This window comes from Podarcis muralis, chromosome 3 (assembly GCF_964188315.1).
Source record: "Podarcis muralis chromosome 3, rPodMur119.hap1.1, whole genome shotgun sequence".
NCBI lineage: Eukaryota > Metazoa > Chordata > Lepidosauria > Squamata > Lacertidae > Podarcis > Podarcis muralis.
The window spans coordinates 29840765-29867224 of NC_135657.1; the positions used below are offsets into that span (position 1 = coordinate 29840765).

General features: G+C 42.2%; 1 long non-coding RNA gene across 2 annotated transcripts in view; it reads right to left on the reverse strand.

Annotated features, from left to right (window-relative positions):
* Nucleotides 1-283: 283 nt before the first annotated feature.
* LOC144327224 (uncharacterized) overlaps nt 284-26460 on the reverse strand; it is a 36625-nt gene continuing 10448 nt past the window's right edge. Inside the window, exons 3-7 of one of the 2 annotated variants that reach the window (XR_013392156.1) lie at nt 9666-9755; nt 3911-4071; nt 3326-3381; nt 1321-1422; nt 284-508 (exon numbers count right to left, since the gene is read on the reverse strand). This is a non-coding gene — a long non-coding RNA (uncharacterized LOC144327224). The remainder of the gene's footprint in view (nt 509-1320; nt 1423-3325; nt 3382-3910; nt 4072-9665; nt 9756-26460) is intronic. The other variant, XR_013392157.1, reaches the window with a different exon arrangement.

The following is a 26460-nucleotide window of genomic DNA, read 5'->3' on the forward strand; positions in this document are numbered from 1 at the left end:
CATGTGTCAGAAATGAAAACGGAAAATACAAACTAATTCATCATGAACTTTTCATTTTATAGTTCTCTCTCTGGCCTCCCTCCCCCCAAACCCGACGAGTCATATTTTATCCTTTTTTTCTTGTCAGCTTTATGGCTTATAACTGTGATGGACGATCTACCCTTCTATATATCATGTAAAAGAATTCTGTCTAAAAAGTCTACTTGTGTTCACAGCTTGCCTTCTGTCACCCCACCAAGCCTCTCCGCAACACATGGAGGTAAGTATCATACAGGGACATCAGCACAGCAAAGGATGGTATTTTATTGTTCAGAATTAATTGGACACTGGTGTAAAATGAGGAAACTGTCATGCTTAAGAGTTAATGTGAGTTAGCGATACGTCGGGATCCATTAGTTAAAGCACATTCATTCAGAATCTGAAACTTTGCCTTTTCGAGGGGATGGCGGGTAGCTTCCATTCAAACAGACTTCTCCAAATATAATTTCCTCTCCCCTCTCCTTGGCCACTGCATAAATTTCAAGTGATCCATAGCACCAATTGCAATGCAAAAAAGAAAAAGGGGGAAAAAAAAGCTCAGTTACATAACTCAGAGTAGACATTTGAGAGAGCACAAAAGCAGCAAAGCAGCAGGGTGCACACCGGAATTGGGTGAGAAAATGTTGGAAGCTATGCAAATACCATCTTAGGGATGCTTTTAATGTTTGATAGTCTATTGTATTTTAATATTTTGTTGGAAGCCGCCCAGAGTGGCTGGGGAAACCCAGCCAGATGGGCGGGGTATAAATAACAATTGATGATGATGATGATGATGATGATAATAATAATAATAATAATAATAATAATAATAATAATAATAATATCCTTAGGAAAAGGCCCATTCTACGCAATTCAGGCCTTTGGGATGGTGGCACCCACCTTTTGGAACTCCCTCCCATCAAATATTACACAAGCATGATCTCTTTTGGGCACCCGCTGAAGACCTCCAACAAGCAATTCCAATACTGTATTGGAATTGCTTTAAGGTGTTTAAATTGTTTTATCACTTGTGTGTTTGCCACCCTGGGCTCCTTGGGGAGGAAGGATGGGATACAAATTTAATAAGCAAGCAAACAGATAAAATATCCTGTTCTGCATTTCATTTTGTATGGCAAGCTTTCTCAGAGCTAAACCAGTGACTGGCAGCTGTCATCAACTGGGCAAATTTAAATGGGCTGAGGATGGATCCAGACAAAATGGATGCAAAGAGTGGATGTTCTGGTAGGGACAATTTTATCTGGGATTGACTGGGATTTCCTGGCTGTGCCTGGAAACACTTACTGTGGAGACAGATGGGGATGTCTTTTCTTCAGTTACATTTACTGTGGAGGTTGCACCCCCCCTTCATTACTTTAGTTGCTCTTTTCAGGACCATTTCCAGCTCTGCAATATAAATTTTGAGATATGGCAGCCAGAAGTACAAAGTATTACAAATATGTCCACACCTTAGATTGGTACTGGAGGCTTTTATTTTCAGTCCCTTTAATAATTATTCCTAACATGAAATTCACCTTTAAAAAACAAAACAAAACAGCTGCTGCAAACTGGGTCAACATTTTCATTGAGCTATCCACCATAATCTCATCCTTTCGTCAGTCACTTTCAATGTATATACGGCGTTAGAATTTTTTGTCCCATTAAAACATGTGGCACATGCGTTGAACCACATTTGCCATTTTAATGCCCATTCATCCAGTTAGCAGAGATTTTTGCGTGGACAGGCGGAGTCCCCCAAACCCTGGGCGGCCCCCCCCCCATGTGGAATAATGACTCAAGACAACGTGCTATGGGATTAAATTGGCCACAACTTTATTTCAGATGTGGGTAGACCTTGGCTCAGGCATTGGGCGTTTATCCCTCCCAGTCCCCTGCTGGGGATCTGGGGAACATCAGGGTTATCCAGTGTGTGGGGGGGATGGGCTGGCTCTAGAGAACATATGTTCAAGCAGAGATAGCCGCCCCTGTTACGCCACCGTTGCAGGCGAGAGCAATGATGACCTCTCAGCATACGGTCAAAGCCTCCCCTCAAAAACCCCTTTAACGGGGAACCCTGGTATCGCCGCCGCAAAGAGGAAGGGGGCGTGGGTCACCGCTGCACGCCCCCCACGCCCCCCCAGGAAGATAGACTAAAGGATTCGGCCCAAGGCCTGATACTGCCAAAGTTGTGACGTTTTGCTACGGGAAAGGCAAAACCTGCCAATGCAGGGGAATTCCTTTCTGGCCCTTCAACAGTGACCTTGATGTAGCAGCGCCCGCATACCTGTGAAGAAAAGGTTAACCTGCAAAATAAGTCTTAACTGCGGGTGGGTAGGGTGGGAGAAGCTCTGGAGCCAACTGAAGATTCCCAGGTAAGATCCTCCCTCTATTGTGTGGGCAGGTCTCCTTGGCAATGCTTCCCCAGGCTGGATTGGATAACTGACTGAGGTAGGTAGAGACCTCTAGGTATCCCACCTGGGGGGAGGCAAAGCCAAGCCTGTGCTAATGGAGCCGCACATGGTCCAGGGGCTGCTTGCGTCCACGCAAAGGGTGCCCCCTGTTTAATGTGGGGAGCGGTCATTACTAGCGTAAGGCATTTTTGTAAGATGTTCTCACCAATACACCCATTGCTATGCACTTTCCCCTAATATATGCATGGGTTGGAGAACTGCTTTACCAAAATTCAAAGAAGTGAGAATTTTGAAAGATGGCTGTGTTGCAGTTCTCGCAGTGCTTTGGAAATGGTAAACTAGGTAGGTTCACCTTTAAATAAAAGAACTGGCTCTAATGCCTCCCCCATCCCTAGCTGGCAGTGAACTTAATATTTGCTGTGCAGTGTGACGTAATGGTTCGAGTGTTGAACTAGGGCCTGGGAGACCACGGTTCGAATCCCCCCTCAGCCAGGAAGCTCACTGGGTGATCTTGTGCTAATTGTCATCTCTTAGCCTAACCTACCTCACAGGGTTGTGAGGATGAAAAGAGGAGGAGGGGGAGAACAATGTACACCACCTTGGAAGAAAATGGTGGTATCAAAATGTAATAAATAATAAATAAAAAAGTTTCCCGTGAGCTGCCTCCACAAGACTACATTGACAGGACTGCTCGAAAGGGTTGGCAAATAAGATCCCTGGGCTTGGCCTTTCTGTACTTTTTTGGAGGATGCTTAGACAGACCTTGAGTTTTCCTGTAAGGTTTTCCAACAAAATTGAGAAAACCAAGAAAATAAAACAATTTGGAACCTGGAAAAAAATTCCAGAAAATTGGATGATCAGCAGATGTGAAGAAAAAAAGTAATCTTTATTATATATACCCTCCTTCAATGAGGTCTCAGTTCGTTCAATATTCTTTTGAAAGATTGCTGTCCAACTGTAATAAAAAATAAAGACATTCATCTTCTATCTTAACCTTCTATTTCCCCTCAGTATGTTTCATTGCATGCTTTGAATGTCAAAAATAGGATTTACCCTTCCCTTGATGGCAAATTCTCTGATGCTTTTTTCCCTTCTTATCACAACTGTGTGGCCTCCTGCCAACGTCAGCTGTATCAACCCACTTCACTCCCCAGGCTCTTAATCCCTGTGTTTTATGACCAGATATGCAATGTAAAGAGTTAATCAAGTTGCTTGCAATTTCATAGCAGTAATTAGCATTACCATGCTAGCAACATGATGCTACTAATGAATTCAGTGCCTTTCTGCTAAAGATACCATTCATTTAGCAGATTTTTATAACTACCAGAAATGTCTACGTATCACCCCCCCTACATTATATGTTAAAAATAAAAGCCAATCTTGACTTATTTGAGGTCAGAGAAACACAATCTAATTTACTGCTTCTAGCTGGTTAGCAGAATAAACTCCATATGTTCTCAAAACTCATAATACACACTGTATACCTTTGTTATGAAATTTATGTGGAGCATTTTATAGATTGTTACTACTGTGCTGGTAATGAATTTTCATTTTTAGTTGGTAAGCCAGGCTTAGAGGAAAGTTTCCCCGCTTGCTGATTCAGAATAAGATCTCCCTGCTGCTTCTGTGTCGTGCAAGTGGTGCCCTGCAAGAAAATCACAGAATCACACAACTGTAGAGATGGAAGGGACCACAAGGGTTATCTGATGATGATGAGGAGGAGGATAATAAATAAATAAATAAATAAATAAATAAATATTTTTAATTTATTATTTATTTTATTTAAATAAATAAATAAATAAATAAATAAATTATGTATTTATACCCCGCCCATCTGGCTGCTCCCACTCTGGGCAGCTCCCAACAGAATATTAGAAACACGATAAAACATCAAACATTAAAAACTTCTCTATTATTAGTATTAGTCCAACCTCTGCAAAGCAGGAATATTTCACCCAATGTGGGGCTCAAACTCAGAACCCTGGGATTAAGAGTCTCACGCTTTACCAACTGTGGAGTGTTTCTGTTCAGGTCATTTTCTCCATATTGGAATTTTTTGAGCGGTGGGGTAAACCCAATTGCGCCTAATTGCAGGCATAATACAATATTTTATTCCCTCCCCCATTGATGTCTCTGATAGCTCTCACTTCCATTTCTGGAGACATTTTGAAACAGCTTTTCAGTATGAACTTGGAAATCCAGACAATGAGATGATTCTGTTGATACTTTTTATCTTGATGTGTCTTTTTCTTCTTCCCGCCACTAGATTCTCCTCTCCCATCTGGTTTTTATTATTTCCACGTCACACTATTCTATTACTATTCATAGCCAATTTACATTTTCTCCCTCCCCCCTAAAGCTACAATCCTAGAAAAATTCCTGGAAGAAAGCCTCATTTAACTCTATGGGACTTACTTCAGAGTTGACATATGTCTAGGATTGTGTTGTAAGTCTGTCAACTTTCCATGCTGTTGAGTTGTTAGTGGGCAATTTTTGTTGGTTCCTCACACTTCAGGATTTTGTAAAAAACATTTTTCTTGTCTCTTTAAACTAGCCTAAGAGTTACCCCTAACTCTGCTGATACCTCAGTTGTGTGTGTGGTGAAGTTTTGGTTGCACAAGCCGAGGAAAACTTGAATCCGTATCAGAATAAATTACGATGTTCCACAAAATAAAAGAGAAAACCGTGTTTAAGCCCTGATTTAGCAGTCATGAACTTTTCTGGCAGCATCTTTTGGAAACAAAGTCTGTAAATTTTATTACTATTAAATGTTTCTAATGGGAGTTGACAAATAGTTGAATGGATGTGTTTTTTTCTTTGTACTTGGCAAAGGGAGAGGGAAAATGTTTCCCCTCTTACACAATGAGGAATGCATCCATACTGAAACCAATTCATCTCAATTTGGTAGAAATATCATTTAAGAGCTTTTACAACTGTTGGTGAAATCACAGTGTGCTGCAGGGAAGTTGCAAAAATTTTATGAGCGCAATAAAATTGTCATTGTAATACCATTATAGGGTGCAGGGACAATATAGATATTCTTGAATTATCCATTGTCCGTGTGCCAGGTTTGGAGAAGGGGGGAATCCACAAGGAGGAATTATGGCTTGTAATAGAGAGAGTTGTTGAAAGAAGCCCGAAAACTGGAACCCAGAGAGCCGAAGAAAACCTCTCACAGCATTTGCTGCAAAGTTAATGTTACCATTTGTATCAACAGCAGTGAAATCTGCGCAGACAGCCTGCTTTTCATGTGGGTAAAATAATAGCCAAAAGAGTAGCTAATTAACGAGACGTTGCTTGCGTAAGGCAGTGTGGCAACTGATAAATGATCAGCGTAGTTTCATTAAGAACTGTTCTCCTGGAACTCTCAAGCCCAGCTCCCGGTGATCATAGGCAGGAAATCAGGGTGGTCTGCATTAATTTCTGTGAAGTTTGTCTTCCATTAAAGTCTTCAGTTCACCACAAAATCTTGCATGAGCTTAAAATGGTCCTTTTAAAACCTAATGTATCTGGCACCTCTGGAAATTCCGGCGCACTTTTCTTGCTGACACAACCAAAAATAACAATAAAAATAGAAACAATGGGAAATAAAACGGGATCTATAACCTTGTAAGCAAGCAATTTTTCATTAGCCGGGTCCAAGAAAGTAATAAAACAATGAAATAGTTCAAGCCCTGCCCTTGCCTGAGAGACAGATGTAATTATACACAGAAGATTAGACTTCCTTTAAATCCTTGAATTTGATTCTCATCCCCTCTCTCTTTCTTTTGTTGGTGAAATGAAAAACTCCTGATGAGACCATTATATTTTAGTTTCAAAACATACATACAATATATCATCTTGCTGGAGGAAAATGCATTCGGGGGAAAAAAATCAATGGGAATCAAAGGCATGTAGGAGAAATGAGATGTGGGACGAGCTGTAAAATTGGCAACTTGATCTCAAATCCCTGAATGAAGATCCAGACCTAGACCTTTGCATTAAGCCTCTCCCACATAATCACTTGAAACAATAATATGACATTTATTGTTTGTTTCCTAAGGTCCTTCAGTTAATTGCTTCTAGTCTAGTTAATTAATCTGCTTGATTAATATCATGTGCCTAATTATAATAGCCTCTCCCTCCTACCCACCCCTTCCCCGCAAATCCAACAGAGCTTGGTTACATATTTTAGGGCAATTCACTCTTCCTTTCCTACCAAGACTAGATGTTGACTCAAAGAAGGCATGCAATGTTCCTATGCAAAAAAACCCTGGAATCATAACACATCAACAGTTCGAGAATGGATATCAAGCTCTTCTTTCCTGAGCCAGGAAAACTGTACTTGAGAAATGCTTCCATCCAGTCATCTTTAGCTGAGATTCCTTCATTGCAGGGGGTTGGACTAGATGACAAGATTCTTTGATTGTATGATCTTTTCAGGAGGGAGCGTTGCAGTGGGAGCACTCCTGTTTAGGGACGCGGTAAGGAGTTGCAGTGAGGAACACTTATATTTAGGTCTCCAGTATTGCAGTGGCAAATGCCACTCTGTTGCTCCTTACCCACTAGTTTTAACCCCCACCTCTGTTGAGCATGCTCAGCCCTCATTAGATATGTAATGGGAGTTCCCTGCCTTAAGTTGTTGTGTTTTTTAATACAGTGGTGCCTTGGTTCTCAAACACCTTGGTACTCAAACAACGTGGAACCCGAACACTGCAAACCCGGAAGTAAGTGTTCTGGTTTGTGAACTTTTTTTGGAAGCTGAACGTGCTCCATTTTGAGTGTTATGCTTCCATTTTGAGTGCCACACTTTCATTTTGAGTGTTACACTGAGGTCTGTCTGTTTTTGCTATTTATTTTGCATTTTTGTTTTTGCAGTTCTTTTTGTTTTGTTTTTGTGATTATGTGGAACCCAGTTCAGCTACTGACAGATTGATTGTGTGACTGCAGTACATTGATTATTGCTTTCATTTTATGGGTCAATGGTCTCTTTAGATAGTAAAATTCCTGTTAACTTGCTGTTTTAGAGGTTGTTTTTAAAAGTCTGGAACGGATTCATCCATTTTGTGTTACTTTCTATGGGAAAGCACGACTTCATTTTGGTTTTGGAATGGACTTCCGGAACAGATTAAGTTTGAGAACCAAGGTATCACTGTACTTCTACAAATCTTGGGTTATCCTCCCCACAGCTTCCTGCTATCTTCCCTTCGTGCATGTATAGTACTGTTTTGGCTACATGAAGATTCACAACAAACCAAGCTCTGAACCCTCCAATCTCTCGCAATGCCAAGAAAAATAAACATATATAGAAATAAAGGACTTACCCACGCGGTGTTGACATAAAAACCCTGCCCAAACACTATGCAATAGAACAAAATATCATTATCTCCCCAATCTCTCCCCCTCCCTCCCCCGTCTTCCCCCACTATCCAACCATCTCGTCCTCTGTCGTCTCCTTCTTCTTGTGCCTTCCATGTTTCCCAACATCAGGGTCTTTTCCAGGGAGTCTTCTCTTCTCATGAGGTGGCCAAAGTATTGGAGCCTAAGCTTCAGGATCTGTTCTTCCAGTGAGCACTCAGGGCTGCTTTCCTTCAGAATGGATAGGTTTGATCTTTTTGCAGTCCATGGGACTCTCAAGAGTCTCCTCCAGCACCATGATTCAAATGCATCAATTCTTTGGCGATCAGCCTTCTTTATGATCCAGCTCTCACTTCCATACATCACTACTGGGAAAACCATAGCTTTTACTATACGGACCTTTGTTGGCAAGGTGATGTCTCTGCTTTTTAAGATGCTGTCTAGGTTTGTCATTGCTTTTCTCCCAAGAAGCAGGTGTCTTTTAATTTGGTGGCTGCTGTCACCATCTGCAGTGATCATGGAGCCCAAGAAAGTAAAATCTCTCACTGCCTCCATTTCTTCCTCTTCTATTTGCCAGGAGGTGATAGGACCAGTGGCCATGATCTTTGTTTTTTTGATGTTGAGCTTCAGACCAAATTTTGCGCTCTCCTCTTTCACCCTCATTAAAAAGTTCTTAGGTGGTTGCTAGTAGCATGTATCTCTGTTGATGGGGGCACCTGGCCAATAACATTGGATACCATTGTTAAAGCATCTGCAGTGGCTGCCAATCCACTACTGTGTGGGGTTCAAGGTCCTTGTATTAATTTACAAAGCCCTGAACAATTTAGATCCTGGGTACCTCAGAGACCACCTGAAGCCTTACATTTCAGCTCGATCACTGAGATAATCTGCTGGAGTGTCATCGGTCATTCCTCACTTTGGCGAGGCTCATTTGCCAACAACAAGGAACTGAGCCTTTTGTGTCATCAGCCCAGTCCTGTGGATGACTCTGCCAACAGAGATTCAGCAAGCGCCTTCTGTATCAACTTTTAAACTTTTTAATATGGATTTTCCTGTAGACTGCTGTAAAACACTTTGATTTTTTTTTTTTAAGAAGTAGCAGTATACAAATATTTTCACAAGTTAAAAAAGAACAAGCAAAACCACATATGAAACAGATCATATTAGGGGGACATTGCAACGCAAAAATCTGCATAGTAGGGAAAAATGTATGAAGATGGTTGTTGTTATTATTATTATTATTATTATTATTATTATTATTATTATTATTAAATGTATATGCCTCCCTATACCCGCAGGTCTCAGGGCAGTTCACAGAATAAAATCAAAATATAAAACCACAAAATACATAATCAAAATAAAAAAGCAACCCAATAACTCCTCAAAAAAACTCCACATTTTAAAAGGGCATAGGATGTCAATCAAATCAGTCAAAGGCCTGGTTAAAAAGGAAAGTTTTTGCCTGGCGCCTAAAGGTGTATAATGAATTTTCATGAAGACTAAAATAAAAGCTGAGCGGAATTTAGGACTGGAAAAAAGAGAAACAGAGGGAAACCAAAACAGACCCATTCACCCATCTCAGCACCCAAGATTCATTCCTTGTCCAGGACGCCTTTCTATGAGTTGCTGAATCCTTTCGTTTATGATCTCATCCCTTTGGCAGCTTCCTTGGCAATCACCGTACAGCATGACCAGCATCCTTAATTAGTAATTTTCATAGGCTGTTAGTGTTTCCCTCCCTGCAACCTGCAACCTTCATCCTTCCCAGCTTTCCCTTCTCTTTCTCTGTTGCCCCACAGTTATTCTGCGGAATGATAATAATACACACAGCAGCTCTGCTGGCTAGGAGAGGACGAGGAGGTGGGGGGGACAAACAGTAAGAGGATCTTTCTGTGCTCACACCTGTTTTAAGATTTGTTATGGTTAGAAAAGAAAGCTGTAGGGATTCACTCTGTTTCTTCCTTGTAGACCCCAGCGGAATATACCATTAAACTGCAGGGAGGAGAGAGAAAGCCGTCAGTGCACTTAAATATACTTATGTCAAATCCATCCCATTCTTCCTGGCTTCTTTCCTCAATCTAGCCACCATCCCCAAGGGCTGGAGAACATTACAACCCATTCACTTTATATGAATGGGCACAAACAGACTTTTTCACCATTTCAATATGTCTACATTTGCAGGCATATCCTGTAGGCCAACTGAAACAGCCTTAATTTCAATTTGCTGTCTCCCACAGGGCTATGCCATTCCCCCCGAATGTGGAAAAAAGAAACCCCTCAATAGCCACCCCCCCACCTCCCCTCTCGGGTTAACGTTCTGATCAGGAAGTAAAATTTTGCTGAAGATTAATGGACTGCAGTTTTGATGCTTATAACAGGGGCACATGATATTTATTAAACAAGCAATGAACACATTGGCTCCAAAATATTGTCGTTTGCGGAGGTTTTCAGAAGGAACGGACAACAACTCATTGGAACCACAAGCAGAACTGTTTTAGATTGCAAACGGATGCACACTTACCCAGGAGTAAGCTCCATTGAACTTGGTAGGGCTTACTTCTGAGTAGACATATTATATGATTGCAATAATTCCTTAATGCTGGTTTGGCTTGCTTTTCATTAGGACCGAAAAGGACAATAAACAGCATAAGTACCGGTGTGTGTGTGTGTGTGTGTGTGTGTGTACACACACACACACACACACACACACACACACACACACACACTCTGCCCAAGTCAGGGATGATGGGAGTTGTAGTCCAACAACATCTTGAGGCAGCACATGGCGCATGCTTGCACTATGATGAGATGTATTGTATTTGCATTTCTATTTTCTATGTCTAGTGACAGACTAATTAAACTAAGTCAGCATACGCAGATGTTATACAAATATGTTTTCTCTTTTTTTGGTGACATGTTCCCTTCCCTTCCCTTCCCTTCCCTTCCCTTCCAATTTATCAAAAGATCTATCAATCTACCTCGGCTTTACAGAAGCTAAATTATTCCTTATGTGTCTTGTTTGTTATTATGTAAGTTTTGTTTATTTGAACAATCTCTTTTTAAATATCTATTTTTACTGATACTTATCCAAAGATATACAAAAGTACATACCCAATAAAAGGTATATTTTTATAATACACCAGAATAAAAGAAATGCTTTTAAAATCTAAAAAGGTACAGAAGAAAAAAAGAGAAAAAAGGAAAAGGGAAAGAGAGGGAGAGAGAGAGAGAGAGAGAGAGAGAGAGAGAGAGAGAGAACTAAAAAAAGATAAAGAGACTTCTGGTTCTCTGTCCATCAGCTAAATATAATATTCACTCATTAAAATCCAACTTTTCTATTTTATATAAGCTAATATTTTTTCAGTCTTCAAATCCAGATTCATTTTCTCTTTCTTGCAAAAAGCCCCTAGGAAGTTTCCAATTCTATTATTATTATTATTATTATTATTATTATTATTATTATTATTAATATCCTGCCCATCTGGGTGGCTCAATGTCAATAATGATTTCTTCTCTAATTAAACACATTAATTTTGCCACCTCAGCTAAGTCCAATAATTATTTGAACTATCTCAATGAGACGACACAAAAAACCCACCAAAGCTTTAAGCTGGCCCTGTAAATAAGGGGTATACAAAGGTCTCAGGCAACGTGGAGAGCTAAGATCTGCTCTGTATAATGCTTTCTAAGAATCATGAGAACCAGATGATAGTCAGCCCCAGAGCTGTGAACCACCTTGAGAGTCCCAAATAACAGAAAGGCAGGCTATGAACATGCAGTTTCATTTAAGGACACCTACTTCCCATGTGACTATCATCTTACAGGGAGAAGCAGGATGAGATGCCTTTGTTCATGTGTGCCCCAGTTGCTTAGAAGACTCAGAGGCTCCTGGTTGGGTCAGATTAGGCGTTTCTCTGAGTTTATGACCTCCAGCTTCATGGTCAATAGGCAGAGTATACTCTGTAAAACTGTGGATGTGAAGGCATGTCTGCTTGGGGCAGTGGGGACTGAGAAAGAGAACAGAAACATCTTTGAACACAGGGGCATCAAACCTAAATATGAAGAATCCCAGTCAGCAGTGATGATAGATTTTGGAATCCTAGAGAGGCAGAATATATTTCAGCAAAAGTTTGGATTGAGAAGATCGCCCTATCACCTTTTCCTGAATATTTTCCTGGGTGATAGGTGTTCTTCTCTAGGGTTGCCACATTTGGGGGGGGGGGCAAAGGTGTTGAGCACACGGGTGTTTTGTAGCACATAGATTTCCCAAACAGGCTTCCTATTGCAGCAAGGGAGGAGAATTTGAACAAGGAAGATTGCTGGCTCCAGAATCTGCATTCCAGTTGGGTTGCAGATGTGAAACCCTGATGCTATCCATGGCCAATAGGGACCTTGTTTTGTGCAGCTCTTTCTGTATCAGGGCTGCCTAGTACATACTATACCTTTTGAGAAACAGAAGCAGCAGATTCTATGTTAAATTTGCCGGAGGTGGACAAGGAGTACTAGGAAAGCAACAGGGGCCATTGCTAATATTAGCCAGCTGTTGTGCTAATTGCTAGTCTACCTTGCAAACAGTGAGATAAAAGCCATTAATTTTCAAATAGGAGGCATACCCAAAAAAACAAAGAAAGGTGTGGATGAGTAAGGAGTAATTACTGGGCTTTCTGTCTCACAAGCAAGTTGCTGTACAGTCAGCCAGAGCAGGTGATTCTGAAACCTGATATCTCAACAGCTGCAGACAGGGCAGCACATTGACAAAATATAGCCTGCCCAGGATGATCTACCCATGAAAACTCTCTCTGCATTTTGCTCCACGTGATGTGGAGCATGTTGCGGACTAGGCTACCACCAAGATGATGGAAAGAGCTAGGAAGAGATAGTCCCAGGTTTGTATGTTGATTCCAATCTTGGATCCTCAATGTACTCAGGCTTCCTGTAGCTTCTCTGGAGAGGAGCCTTTAGACTGGCAGCTTGTGGCCAAACCCAGGGCAGGCCCTAGACTTCAAAAGTTCTAACCGTACCACTGCTAAGACTGAGAACCATAAAACCATGTCTCTGTAGCTTCAGGTACAGGGACACAAGCCATTTAGCAGTGGTACGGTTAGAACTTTTGAAGTCTAGGGCCTGTCCTGGGGTTTTACTCTGGTTCTGGCTTCGGTTTAACCATCAAGCCAAACCAAAAACCCAGGCCAATTGCCTTGACAATATAGGCCAGGTCATCTTAAAGACACCAACCTTAGTACCTTGTCAAGTTTACGAATGTCACGTACATTTCATGAACTGCAGGGCCAGCCTCACCATTAGGCAGAGCGCGGCAGCTGATGTTGGTAGTTAGTGCAGCAAATGGTTGTTATCACCGCTGTGGGGGGTAACATTTGCTTTGTGCCTCAGGCATCAAAAAATCTGGGTCAGGCCTACTTTTTTTGCTGTCGTCTCATTGGGCTCCTCTGGGGCCTTGCCATTACTACACAATGACTTTGGTACTTTTGAAACCCAAATTGGGGATTCCCTGTTTCTTTTTAAAACTTGTTTTACAGCAGGGATAACCACCACTGCCCCCTTGGCTGCCAATTGGTCTGCCAGTATGTCCTATGGGACCTGCTAAAGGTCACAGTAAATAGCTCCTCATAAATTCACAGTGCACCAAAGACTCTTCTTGCTCAGTTTATATTTGCACTGAATCAGCCTCCCCAACCCTGTTCATAGAAACCTGTCTTATACTGAGTCAGACCTTCATTGAGAGCAGAATTGCTTTCCACTTGTCATCTAGATACCAGGCATTTGCGTAGGCTCTAGTGTTCCCTGGATAAGGAACAGAGTCATTGTTGCTGCTACTACAGCAAACTGTAGAAGACTTACATGAGCTTCCTCATAATTTGGAGTAGATGTTCCACACCATTAATCCTGATATGTTGCTCTAACCATGGGAAATGGAGTTGTGTGCTGGTATCAGCATAAAACAAGTTAAATGCAAACGTTGCCATGCACATAGAATACATGCTTGCAAAGGGACATACAGGAAGGTAAGTTATGGGGCACATCCCTCAGTTAGACAGGTGGGCTTAGCGGCTAAACTTATGTGTGGCATTCTTTTGAGTTTTAGTAACCATGCGTTCAATCCTCAGTGGGGGCTTAACTTCTGTCCTTTATCTTTCAAAGACAGATAAATTAGACTTTATTGAGTTGCACCATGTGTGTTGGGCTTTCGGGGGGGGGGGCTGAAATGAACAGAGGTTTTGCCTACTCCATATGGACATTAAAGATCCCATGACACTTTTTGTAAGAGTGAAGTTGGTCTTTGGCCAACATTTCTCTCTTCCACTCACTAAGTTACCATTCTGGGATCCAGACAGGCTTGCATTGCAGTGGGGCTGTACAGCATATTGTCTGTGAAAGTACTTGGAGGTAAAAATAAATAAATAAAGCCTCCCAGTTGTATAGCACAGAGCCAAAGAGCCTTACTTGACTATCGGTGTCAACAATTTGACACGATAGCTCAAGGACTGCCTCTCTTCATATAAAGCAACCCAGACTCTGCATTCATCACCTGAGGCCCTTCTTTGTTTGCCTCCTCCATGTGAGGTCCAGAGGATGGCAACACAGGTGGGCCTTTTTTGCAGTGGCTCCAAGTTTGTGGAATGCTCTCCCCTGGGAGGTTCATCTGGTGCCTTCACTACATATATTTAGGTGCCAGGCAGAAACATTCCTCTTCAACCATTCTTCAGCCTTTTAAATGTGTTTGTGGGAGGAGGGTTAATGTTTTGTTGTTAACTATTTATTTGCAATTTTATCTTGTATTTTTATCTTATGAACCACCTTGAGATCTTCTATCTTCTGATGAAGGGTGGTATATCAATCCAAATTATTATTATTATTATTATTATTATTATTATTATTATTATCTCATCAACCAGTGAGGTGATGCCATTAGTGTTGAGAGGTGGACAAGGACAGAGGATACACACACACACACATGATATATAAAGGTAAAGGGACCCCTGACCGTTAAGTCCAGTCGCGGACGACTCTGGGGTTGCGAGGCTGTCATCTCTGTCATCTTGCTTTACTGGCTGAGGGAGCCAGTGTTTGTCCGCAGATACCTTCCAGGTCATGTGGCCAGCATGACTAAGCCACTTCTGGCGAACCAGAGCAATGCACAGAAATGCCATTTACCTTCCTGTTGGAGCGGTACCTATTTATCTATTTGCACTTTGACGTGCTTTCGAACTGCTAGGTTGGCAGGAGCAGGGACCGAGCAATGGGAGCTAACCCCGTTGCGGGGATTCAAACCACCGACCTTCTGATCGGCAAGTCCTAGGCTCTGTGGTTTAGACCTCAGCGCCACCCACATGCCGATATATATATGTCTATATAATTTTTATTAAATTTTCTGTTTTACAATATTGAATACTCATTTAAACGTCCTTAAAATATCAATGACTCCCCTTCTACTCTTTCCATGGTTCATTTTGCATACCATAAATCCCTGCATATTTTACATAAACTAAACCATTCAGTATTCCATTATTACATCCATCAAAGCTTATTTACACTGTTGAATTTATCTTAATGCTGCCAAGGTTTTAAAGTGTACACAATTCCCCCCCCCCATATATTCAATAAACATTTTCCAATCTTCTCTAAACGTAAGTTCTTCTTGTTCTCTTATCCTATATGTTAAGCCTGCAAGCTGCGCATATTCCACCAACAAGGATATAGGGGACTGATGAGTATTGCAAGGCATTTAGAGATGGCACAGGGACTGGTAGATGACCAGATATGGAGCTGCTGGTGGTCCAGCAATGCTCTTTGTAGACCATGACATCTATGCCTATGCTGGATGACTTGACAGCCAGCAGTCACATATCTGGGCCATGATGGCCTGTCAGCCATGTGTCTGTGCTGCCATCTTGCCATGTCCTAGTATGAGTGCTGGGTCCCTCTCCCATTTGGTTGCCAGTAGCCTCTCTACACATGGACATCACCAGATGGGCAACATCGAAATCAGATTGATTATATTCTCTGCAGCCAAAGATGGAGAAGCTCTATACAGTCAGCAAAAACAAGACCTGGAGCTGACTGTGGCTCAGATCATCATCTTCTTATAGCAAAATTCAAGCTTAAACTGAAGAAAGTAGGAAAAACCACTGGGCCAGTAAGATACAATCTAAACCAAATCCCTTATGAATACACAGTGGAAGTGAGGAACAGGTTTAAGGATTTAGATTTGCTGGACAGAGTGCCTGAAGAACTATGGGTGGAGGCTCGCAACATTATACAGGAGGCAGCAACGAAAACCATCCCAATGAAAAAGAAATGCAAGAAAGCAAAGTGGCTGTCCAGCGAGGCCTTACAAATAGCGGGGGAGAGAAGGCAAGCAAAATGCGAGGGAGATAGTGAAAGATACAGGAAATTGAATGCAGATTTCCAAAAAATAGCAGGGAGAGACAAGAAGGCCTTCTTAAACAAGAAAAATTCCTTCCAGTAGCACCTTAAAGACCAACTAAGTTAGTTCTTGGTATGAGCTTTCGTGTGCATGCACACTTCTTCAGATACCATTCTTAAACAAGCAATGCAAAGAAATAGAGGAAAACAACAGAATGGGAAGAACCAGAGATCTGTTCAAGAAAATTGGAGATATGAAAGGAACATTTCATACAAAGATTACCATAATAAAGGACAAAAGTGGTAAGGAACTAACAGAAGCAGAAGACATCAAGAAGAGGTGGCAAGAATACACAGAGGAATTATACCAGAAAGATATGGATGCCTCGTACACCCCAGGTAGTGTGGTTGCTGACCTTGAGCCAGACATCCTGGAGAGTGAAGTCAAATGGGCCTTAGAAAGCACTGCAAATAACAAGGCCAGTGGAAGTGATGGTATTCCAGCTGAACTATTTAAAATTTTAAAAGATGATGCCGTTAAGGTGCTACACTCAATATGCCAGCAAGTTTGGAAAACTCAGCAGTGGCCAGAGGATTGGTGAAGATCAGTCTACATCCCAATCCCAAAGAAGGGCAGTGCCAAAGAATGCTCCAACTACCGCACAATTGCACTCATTTCACACGCTAGCAAGGTTATGCTTAAAATTCTACAAGGCAGGCTCAAGCAGTATGTGGACCGAGAACTCCCAGAAGTGCAAGCTGGATTTAGAAGAGGCAGAGGAACCAGAGACCAAATTGCAAACATGCGTTGGATTATGGAGAAAGCTAGAGAGTTCCAGAAATACATCTACTTCTGCTTCATTGACTATGCAAAGGCCTTTGACTGTGTTGACCACAGCAAACTATGCCAAGTTCTTAAAGAAATGGGAGTGCCTGATCACCTCATCTGTATCCTGAGAAATCTCTATGTGGGACATGAAGCTACAGTTAGAACTGGATATGGAACAACTGATTGGTTCAAAATTGGGAAAGGAGTACGACAAGGCTGTATATTGTCTCTCTGCTTATTTAACTTATATGCAGAATTCATCATGCGAAAGGCTGGGCTGGATGAATCCCTAGCTGGAATTAAGATCGCCGGAAGAAATATCAACAACCTCAGATATGCAGATGACACAACCTTGATGGCAGAAAGAGAGGAGGAATTAAAGAACGTTTTATTGAGGGTGAAAGAGGAGAGCGCAAAATATGGTCTGAAGCTCAACATCAAAAAAACAAAGATCATGGCAACTGGTCCCATCACCTCCTGGCAAATAGAAGGGGAAGAAATGGAGGCAGTGAGAGATTTTACTTTCTTGGGCTCCATGATCACTGCAGATGGTGACAGCAGCCACAAAATTAAAAGACGCCTGCTTCTTGGGAGAAAAGCAATGACAAACTTAGACAGCATCTTAAAAAGTAGAGACATCACCTTGTCAACAAAGGTCCGTGTAGTGAAAGCTATGGTTTTCCCAGTAGTGATGTATGGAAGTGAGAGCTGGACCATAAAGAAGGCTGATCGCCGAAGAATTGATGCTTTTGAATTATGGTACTGGAGGAGACTCTTGAGAGTCCCATGGACTGCAAGAAGATCAAACCTATCCATTCTGAAGGAAAGCAGCCCTGAGTGCTCACTGGAAGGACAGATCGTGAAGCTGAGGCTCCAATACTTTGGCCACCTCATGAGAAGAGAAGACTCCCTGGAAAAGACCCTGATGTAGGGAAAGATGGAGGGCACAAAGAGAAGGGGACGACAGAGGACGAGATGGTTGGACAGTGTTCTTGAAGCTACCAACATGAGTTTGACCAAACTGCGGGAGGCAGTGGAAGACAGAAGTGCCTGGCGTGCTCTGGTCCATGGGCTCATGAAGAGTCAGACACGACTAAACGACTAAACAACAACAACAGCCTCTCAACTCCACCGTGGTTGTAGCTACTTGAAACACAAAAAGGAAATATTTCATTATGTAAAATCTGAAGGTGCATTTTGAGCAAGCCCTCCAGTTTAGCTACACATTGCTCTCATTGGGCGAAGACATCAATTTCAGTTTCTCATTTTTTTCAATCTGAAATTTAGCTCTCTACATCAGTTTGCATTTTTTTTAAAACCTGCATGAAAATTCATCAGCATTTTAGTGTCACTTTCTTCCAACACACACATGCTTTTGTATGCTTAATAGACACATTATTGCAAAGCAGCATTCCATAATAGAATGCATTTTTGCATGACATTTCACTAATATATGCACATATGCACACTTAACCCTAGTATATGTATTTTTGTACACATTACTTGCCAGAAGAACTATGTTGCAATATTCAGAGAAGTGCAAATTTCAAACGCCGGCTCTGTTTTGGTTCATATAAAGCTTTATGCGGCAGCTAGACTGGTGACTGGGAGCGGGCGCCAAGACCACATAACACTGCCCTTGAAAGACCTGCATTGGCTCCCAGTACGTTTCCAAGCACAATTTAAAGTGTTGGTGCTGACCTTTAAAGCCCTAAACGGCCTCGGCCCAGTATACCTGAAGGAGCGTCTCCACCCTCATCGTTCTGCCCAGACACTGAAGTCCAGCTCCGAGGGCCTTCTGGCGGTTCCCTCGCTGTGAGAAGCCAAGTTACAGGGAACCAGGCAGAGGGCCTTCTCGGTAGTGGCACCCACCCTGTGGAACGCCCTTCCACCAAATGTCAAAGAGAAAAACAACTACCAGACTTTTAGAAGACATCTGAAGGCAGCCCTGTTTAGGGAAGCTTTTAATGTTTAACAGAATATTTTATTTTAATATTTTGTTGGAAGCCGCCCAGAGTAGCTGGGGAAACCTAGCCAGATGGGCGGGGTATAAATAATAAATTATTGTTGTTGTTGTTGTTGTTGTTGTTGTTGTTGTTGTTGTTGTTGTTGTTGTTGTTGTTATTATTATTATTATTATTATTATTAATATATTAAGTGTGAAATCGGTAAGTTTGTGTTTAAATGCAAACTGAATTGAATTTCTCTCCCATCTCAAGGAAGCAGATGGACTGGGCTTCTCATTTCTTGTCTGAATATGGGCAGAGGAAGTGTCTACAGCAAGAACAGTATTTATTCGCTGCAGCTGTAAATCCAGTGTCACTCTTTGTAAAGCAATGTATTCACTGGATTGGTCCTCAGGAAAATTGACTAGACCCACCACCTTAAAAATTTTCAGAACCGGCATCCAACTTTTTTCACTTCAGCCTGCATTTTCATTTGTTACTGTTTGTGTTTGTGCTGGCATTTTCTTTTCTATGTCTGGGATGACAACACTGTCAAAGAGGAGAGGATGCCTGACCTTTTCAGAGTTACGAAGGAGTAGGTCTGACATATCCCACTGATCACGTAGGCAAGGGTTAGAAATATGGCATGTATTGAAATTCCTTCTTCTAATACAGAAATGAAAGGTGAAGGAGATTTGACCCTCTTTGTAACGGCAACAAAGTTGGCTCTCCTCCCAAAAGGAAGAAATAAAATACTGCAAAGCAGGAGTGATGGGCCTGGAGTGACTCACTTTAGGAAAGGTCATAAACCACATATGAATTCTGACCCCATTATGAACATAGGAAGATGACTTATACCCAGTCAAGTTATTTGTCTGTCTCACCCATTATTATTCTCACTGGCCTTTTTAATTGGAAAGATCAGGGACTAAACTTCTGTATGGAAAGTGGGTGCTCTGTCAGTGAGCTATGGTCCTTTCCCTTCCCATGTCTGAAGACCAATCCATCAGGCAACTGATTTGTTAAAATTGCTTTAAAGTTTTCTTTGAAAAATTGGAAAAGTTGAGCCTTCATCTCTACTATGGTACTATGGTAGAGTTCCATTAAGCTGCTAAACCATATTATAAGGTGTGGCCTTATATGAGGAAATCTTCCTCCGTATAAATAAAAAAATAAAAAATAAAATAAAAACCCATCCATGTAGAAAGCTAGATGTAAGGAAGAAAGTTCTACTACTGATGTGCTCATTTTCTATATGTGTGTGCTCCCCCTTCCTTCCTTCCTTCCTTCCTTCCTTCCTTCCTTCCTTAAAAAAATGGGCTGCTGACTTGAACATACCTGGAAAATATGACACCCCTTTCCAGGTACCCCCACTGAGGGAGATTTGGAGGGTGGCAACAAGGGAGAGAGAGCCCCCTATGAGGCCAGCCTGAAACTGATGTTGACATCCTTTCTGCACCAGGTTAAGAAGTAACTCTTATCCCAGTCTGTTTCCCCCTCTCTCTTCCTCTGTTTTTGTTTTCTCAGTAGAGGCCCCCGCCCTGTGGAATGCCCTCCCATCGGATGTCAAAGAAATAAACAACTATATGACATTTAGAAGACATCTGAAGGCAGACCTGTTTAGAGAAGTTTTTAATGACTGATGTTTTAATGTATTTTTAATCTGTTGGAAGCTGCCTAGAGTGGCTGGGGAGGCCCAGCCAGATGGGCGGGGTAGAGATAATGAATTATTATTATTATTATTATTATTATTATTATTATTATTATTATCACGGTTAGATTTGATGGGTTTTTTTTAATTGTATATGCAAATTACTTAGAGCAGTGGTTCCCAACCTGTTTTTGGCCATGCCCCGCCTAAGCATCTCTAAAATCCTGATGCTGCCCCCCATGACACATAATTCTTATTATTCAAAAAGTGTACTCCTATTAAAGTGGAGGAAGCCTAAAAGGCCATTAACTTGGTTCAACTCATTCTCGAATTGCCCCCCTTAAAAATCAAATTGCCCCCCTGTGGTGCATGTGCCCCATGTTAGGAACCACGGACTTAGATGCATTCTGTATTAGATGACCAATGGATAGAATAGAGGTCATGGCATGTGGGAAGGAGTTTTTAACCCTTTCACCTTCCTTGGCAGAAAGGAGTATAAGAAGAGCTGCCTGTTCAAGTCTAGCTTTTCTCAGCCAAGGTCTTCATGAACTCTTGCGTGTCCCAATATCATTGATTGGCTTTTGGTTCTGTCTTGTTCCATGACGTTCCCTCGTGGTTCAGACCTGACTTCCTCTTTGGTTCTTGCGACTGGCTTGTCTCACAGTTCCCGGTTCACTTTGGACGGCTGCCCAATGCCCAGTCCTGTCACAAGTTAAAAATCAATTTGGAGAGGGTGGGAATTCCACCAGGACTGCAGGACTGAAGAAAGGATTAGCTCCCTCCTTCATATACTCTGCCGTCTCAACTCTGATTGCCTCCCCCATACTAGTCTCCTGTTGATTATTTCTTTTCAAAAAGCAAGACACATGAAATGTGAAGTTTCTCACATCATTAGTTTGGCTGCAAGAGCTAGCCTTATATTATCGCATGGTATATACTGTAGCAGATACCACAGCATTTTTGGGACATGCTGAATTAATCCCCGTGATCTTTATGGTGGGGGGGAAGGTGTGTGCACTGGAAATGTCTCTCAGGTTTCTGACCTGATGATCCTAGACCTCCCAAGGAAGTTTAAACATATGCCTCACTGAGCTATGTGGGTATGAATAATTGCTCATTAACCACATGATACGTAAAGATAGTAAGTGGAATTGCATTATTATCTGTAATATGGTTTGAGAGTTCCGCAGTGCTTGGAAGTAGGTTACATATGTTCACCAAATTCCCCAAACATTATGCTGGTGTTCTAAGCACCTTCATAGGGGTGCTGGAGGAATGCCATCTTTGTGAATTCTGATATGAACTAATCCCAATCTGTACCTGCTGGAGGAATGTGAGGATCAGAACTTAGCTATCCACCTGGGCCAGTGGTGTCCAAACTTTTTTCAGAGAGGGCCAGATTTGATGAAGTAAAGGGCTGTGAGGGCCGACCAAAGTTGTTGATCTTTTTTAGTATTGAAGTTGGTTTTTTTAGGATTTTACCCCAGGAAATAAACTGCCACAGGGGCCAGATTAAACCAACTGGTGGGCTGGATTAGGCCCCTGAGACAGACTTCGGACATGCCTGACCTAGGCCATATTCACACCATACATTTCAATTTAAGTAGGGATGGCTCTCTCCCCAAAAATCTGGGAACTGTAGTTTGCTAAAGATGCTGAGAGGTGTTAGGAGATTCCTATTCCCCACTCAGACCTACAATTTACACAATAAGTTCACCTTCTCAGGCAACCCCTGATGTTCCTGAATGCAGCCCCTAATCAAAGAGGAAGCTCTTTCCTATGTACCACTGTCGAGGAATATGCATTATGTGCTGATGTGAGAAGGGCAAAACCTGTGGTGGCATCCCAGCTATGCAATGCCATCCATTCAGAAGTGCACTTCATCAAAAGAGAACTGATATGGACTGCCAATGTTTTAAGACCATCTAAAATGACATTTGCTTGGCACCTGCTTCATATAATATAGACAGGTGGTTAAAAATCTATTCCCCCCCCCCCAAGGTTATAATCAACACATTGCGGCTGATTTTCTGAGCTGCTTTGGAACTGCTATTATTACGCTATGCATTGCTTTGTACTGGATTCTCTCTTTTACTGAATTTGTATGTAGCCGTTTTACTACATTTTTAATTAAAAGTTTAAAAAAGAAGTGTACTTGATGCCAATGCTTATATATGCTTTTGATGCCAAATAATGACATATCTGTTTGCCCAGGCATTTTCAGGGTTGTACAGTGCAATGCTATGTCTACGCAGAAATAATCCCTCTTGAATTCAGTGGGACTTACATCTACAGGATTGCAGTCTCTAGGTGTTAATGGCTTAGGGTGAGTAGCCTGCCCTGTGGTTTGAACTGCTCTTGCCGTTTAAATTGGTTTTACGCTTTAGGATTGTTTTTATTCCTGTGCGATTTAATGTAATTTGTGCGCTGTACTCAGCCCTGGGATCCACTGTGATGAAGAGCAGGGTATAAATGCCCTTTAAAAATATCGAACAAAGAAACAGAGCTATTTTAGCATCTCAGCTATAGCATAACAGCAGGCCAGCTCTCTTGAAAAGAGGATAATGTTTCCGCTATCGCGGCGAATGTTGATTAATTTACTCTCATTCAAGTGGAACCTAAGAATCCAACTTAAACTTCAGTTTGGGTCATAGGAAATATCATGCTGTTTGACCTTCGCGTTTTGCTCGGTGGAGCAGGCTAGGAGGAGGAGGAGCCATGTAGCAAATAGCAAAGCCAGATTTTTCAAAGCATAAAAGAAAGGGGAAGAAAAAAAAGCAAAACCAAGAACAAAGGAAACAGCTGTTACAACTGCAAGAAGCTGCACTTACACTTTGAGAAAGTGAATGAAACCAATTACCTGCAGGAGTCTTCAAGTTGTAAACTGGTGTAATGTTTTCTCGGAACACATGTTCCTTCCAAACCACAGGATGATTCCAATTCAGTGACAGGCTTCCTGAAGAGAGCCTGTTTTTCTCAGAGGTGTTCTTTAGAAGTCCTTAAAGATGTCTCCTGTAGGTTGCTCTTTCCATGCAATTGAGTCAGATTTTGCACTCTTCCCCCCTTCAAATCCATCTGATCGGAAAATACCCATCAATCCCCACAACCCAATTTTTGGGGCCAATTCTTACATCATAAAGATGACCAGAACCTCAGAAGGCTTGTTTTCTACTGCAAACTATTGAAGCCTCCAATTATTTTACTTTATTGGTTGTATAGATCGCACCAGCTCAAGGGATTAGGGGGCATAACAATTTGCTAATTACTCGACCTAATCCCTCCCTATCAGTGTCTTCCAAAAAAAACACCAATGATTTGAATAAATAATATAGTCGGATGCGGGTGGGTTAAACCACAGAGCCTAGGACTTGCCGATCAGAAGGTTGGTGGTTCAAATCCCCATGACGGGGTGAGCTCCCGTTGTTCGGTCCCTGCTCCTGCAGTTCGAAAGCACGTCAAAGTGCAAACAGATAAATAGGTACCGCTCTGGCGGGAAGGTAAACGGCGTTTCTGTGCACTGCTCTGGTTCGCCAGAAGCGGATTAGTCATGCTGGCCACATGATCCGAAAGCTGTACGCCGGCTCCCTCAGCCAATAAAGCAAGATGAGCGCCGCAGTCCCAGAGTCGGCCATGACTGGACCTAATGGTCAGGGGTCCCTTTACCTTTACCTTGGATCTCAAACGTTTTGACTCCCGAACAAATCGGCTCCCGAATGATTGAAACCTGGAAGTGAGTGTTATGTTTCTCAAACTGGAAGCCAAGCATCCGGTGCGGCTTCTGATTGGCTGCAGAGCTTCCTGCAGCCAATCAGAATCTGCGCTTTGGTTTCCTAATGTTTTGGAAGTTGAATGGACTTCTGGAAAGGATTCCATTCGACTTCCAAAGTACAACTGCACTTGAAACTTTGAACCAAAAATGCTACTCACATTAGCTCTGCTAGTCAATTAGGATCATTGCATTGAGGAAGCAACAGTCATCAAGATACATGAATTCTAGAGAAATGGGTAAATTGGAGCCACATTCAGTCACACTTAAAAGGCAGGGCTTTGGATCAAGTGTGGTGCAATGCTGAGCGTGTCAAGCTAGGACCTGGGTGACCAGGATTTTAATCCTCATCAACCCTGAAGCTCACTGGGGATCTTGGGCAAGTCATGATCACTCGGCCTCACCCACCTCACAGGGTTGCTGTGAGGATAAAATGGGGAGGGGAGAACGCTCAAAGCTTCCTTCTTGGGGGCAGGGGAAAGGTGATATGTAAATCTAATTAAGTTAATAAATAATACAGACCCACTGAAATAAATGGGCCTTAAGTTAGTTGTGGAGTATGACTCCACTCGTTATTCAATCTGGTGTGTGTTGTGGGGGAACAGCATGGACGTTTATGCATTCTTAGAAATGTGGACCAGTGTTCTTGAAGCTACAAACATGAATCTGACCAAATTGTGGGAGGCAGTGGAAGACAGGAGTGCCTGGCGTGCTCTGGTCCATGGGGTCACGAAGAGTCGGACACAACTAAACGACTAAACGACAACAAGAAATGTGGACAGGTTGTAAATTTGGTACTATTTTGTGTGTGTGTGTGTGTGTGTATTAAGAAACTTTTGTTGCAGTCATTGTTTGGCAGTGGAGGGAAAGATAGAGGAATGCATATATTTCCTGCAATGCTTTGCCATCCCAGCCTCATGAAGACAATGCACAGAACCATTTGTCTTGCTGAATCAGTGGGGATTAAACACCCCAAACTGTGCTGATGAATGCATTCACTAGCTATTATGATTCCTCGATGAGTTGCGCAATATAAGAAGCAACATGAGGTTTGCGAGACAGCCAGAGAAGTAATTAATCCAGGATACTTTATCGTTTCCATAAAACAATATGAAAGCACTATAAACCGTTGCTTTATATAATGCAATAGCATAAACAAACTCAGAGTAAAATGAGAAGAATGCGGATTGACAAGGTCCAGCGAGCCCATTGCTGGCTGTGAAACTGGATGCTTTTTCTACCGTTCTGATGAAGCTTGTACTTGTTTGTTTATTATTGATGTGTGCGGGACGAGGAGGGGGAAGTCCTGTTGCAGAAATCCTTGTTAGAAGATTTGTTAGTAGAATGCTGCTCATTGTTGAGACTGACTGGCAGCGACTCTTTGGGATTTCAGACGGGGGTCTCTCCCAACCCGACCTGAAGATGCTGGGGATGAAACTGGGATGCTTCACCACTGAGCTATGGCTCCCTTCCTGAATCTATTGTCCCCTTCCTGATAGCAGTCCTTTCCTGGGTGAATAATAACTTCAGGAGGGGTATTTTTTGTTTGAGGGCACAGCACAAGTGGAAAAGGTTAAACTGGTACCCTCTCTGTGTACTGTGGTCCCAATCCCTTCCACCCCTGCTACATAGAAAACAGCACATGAGAACACTTGAGAAATATGATGATGCTCTTCATGTCTTGTCTGGTTTGGACCTGAGTCAGCTGATGTCTGGCCACACATCTCACATCTTGAAACTATGTCTGATGAGAAAGAAAATATAATGTAATGCTATATAATTTCATCAATACGCTCCATGGATGCTGAATCTGGAAACCTTCCCAGGTTTCTCCTGCTACAGGTGCTAAAACAGCCCCACCCTAGTGGCACTACTAATTTGGATGAGGGAGTTTCCAGGGATCTGGACACCACACAGAAACTTTGTTCTAAAGCAGTCTTGGGTTTCCAGATGTTGTCAGACTACCACTCCCATCATCCTTGAATGCTGCCCCTGCCGGCTATGGATGATGGGAGTTGTAGTCCAACAAAATCTGGGGACCAAGGTTGGGAAAGGCTCTCCTATAGCAGGGTGTAGAACCATTTTTCAGCCCAAAAGCCACATGCCTGGGTGACTTTCTG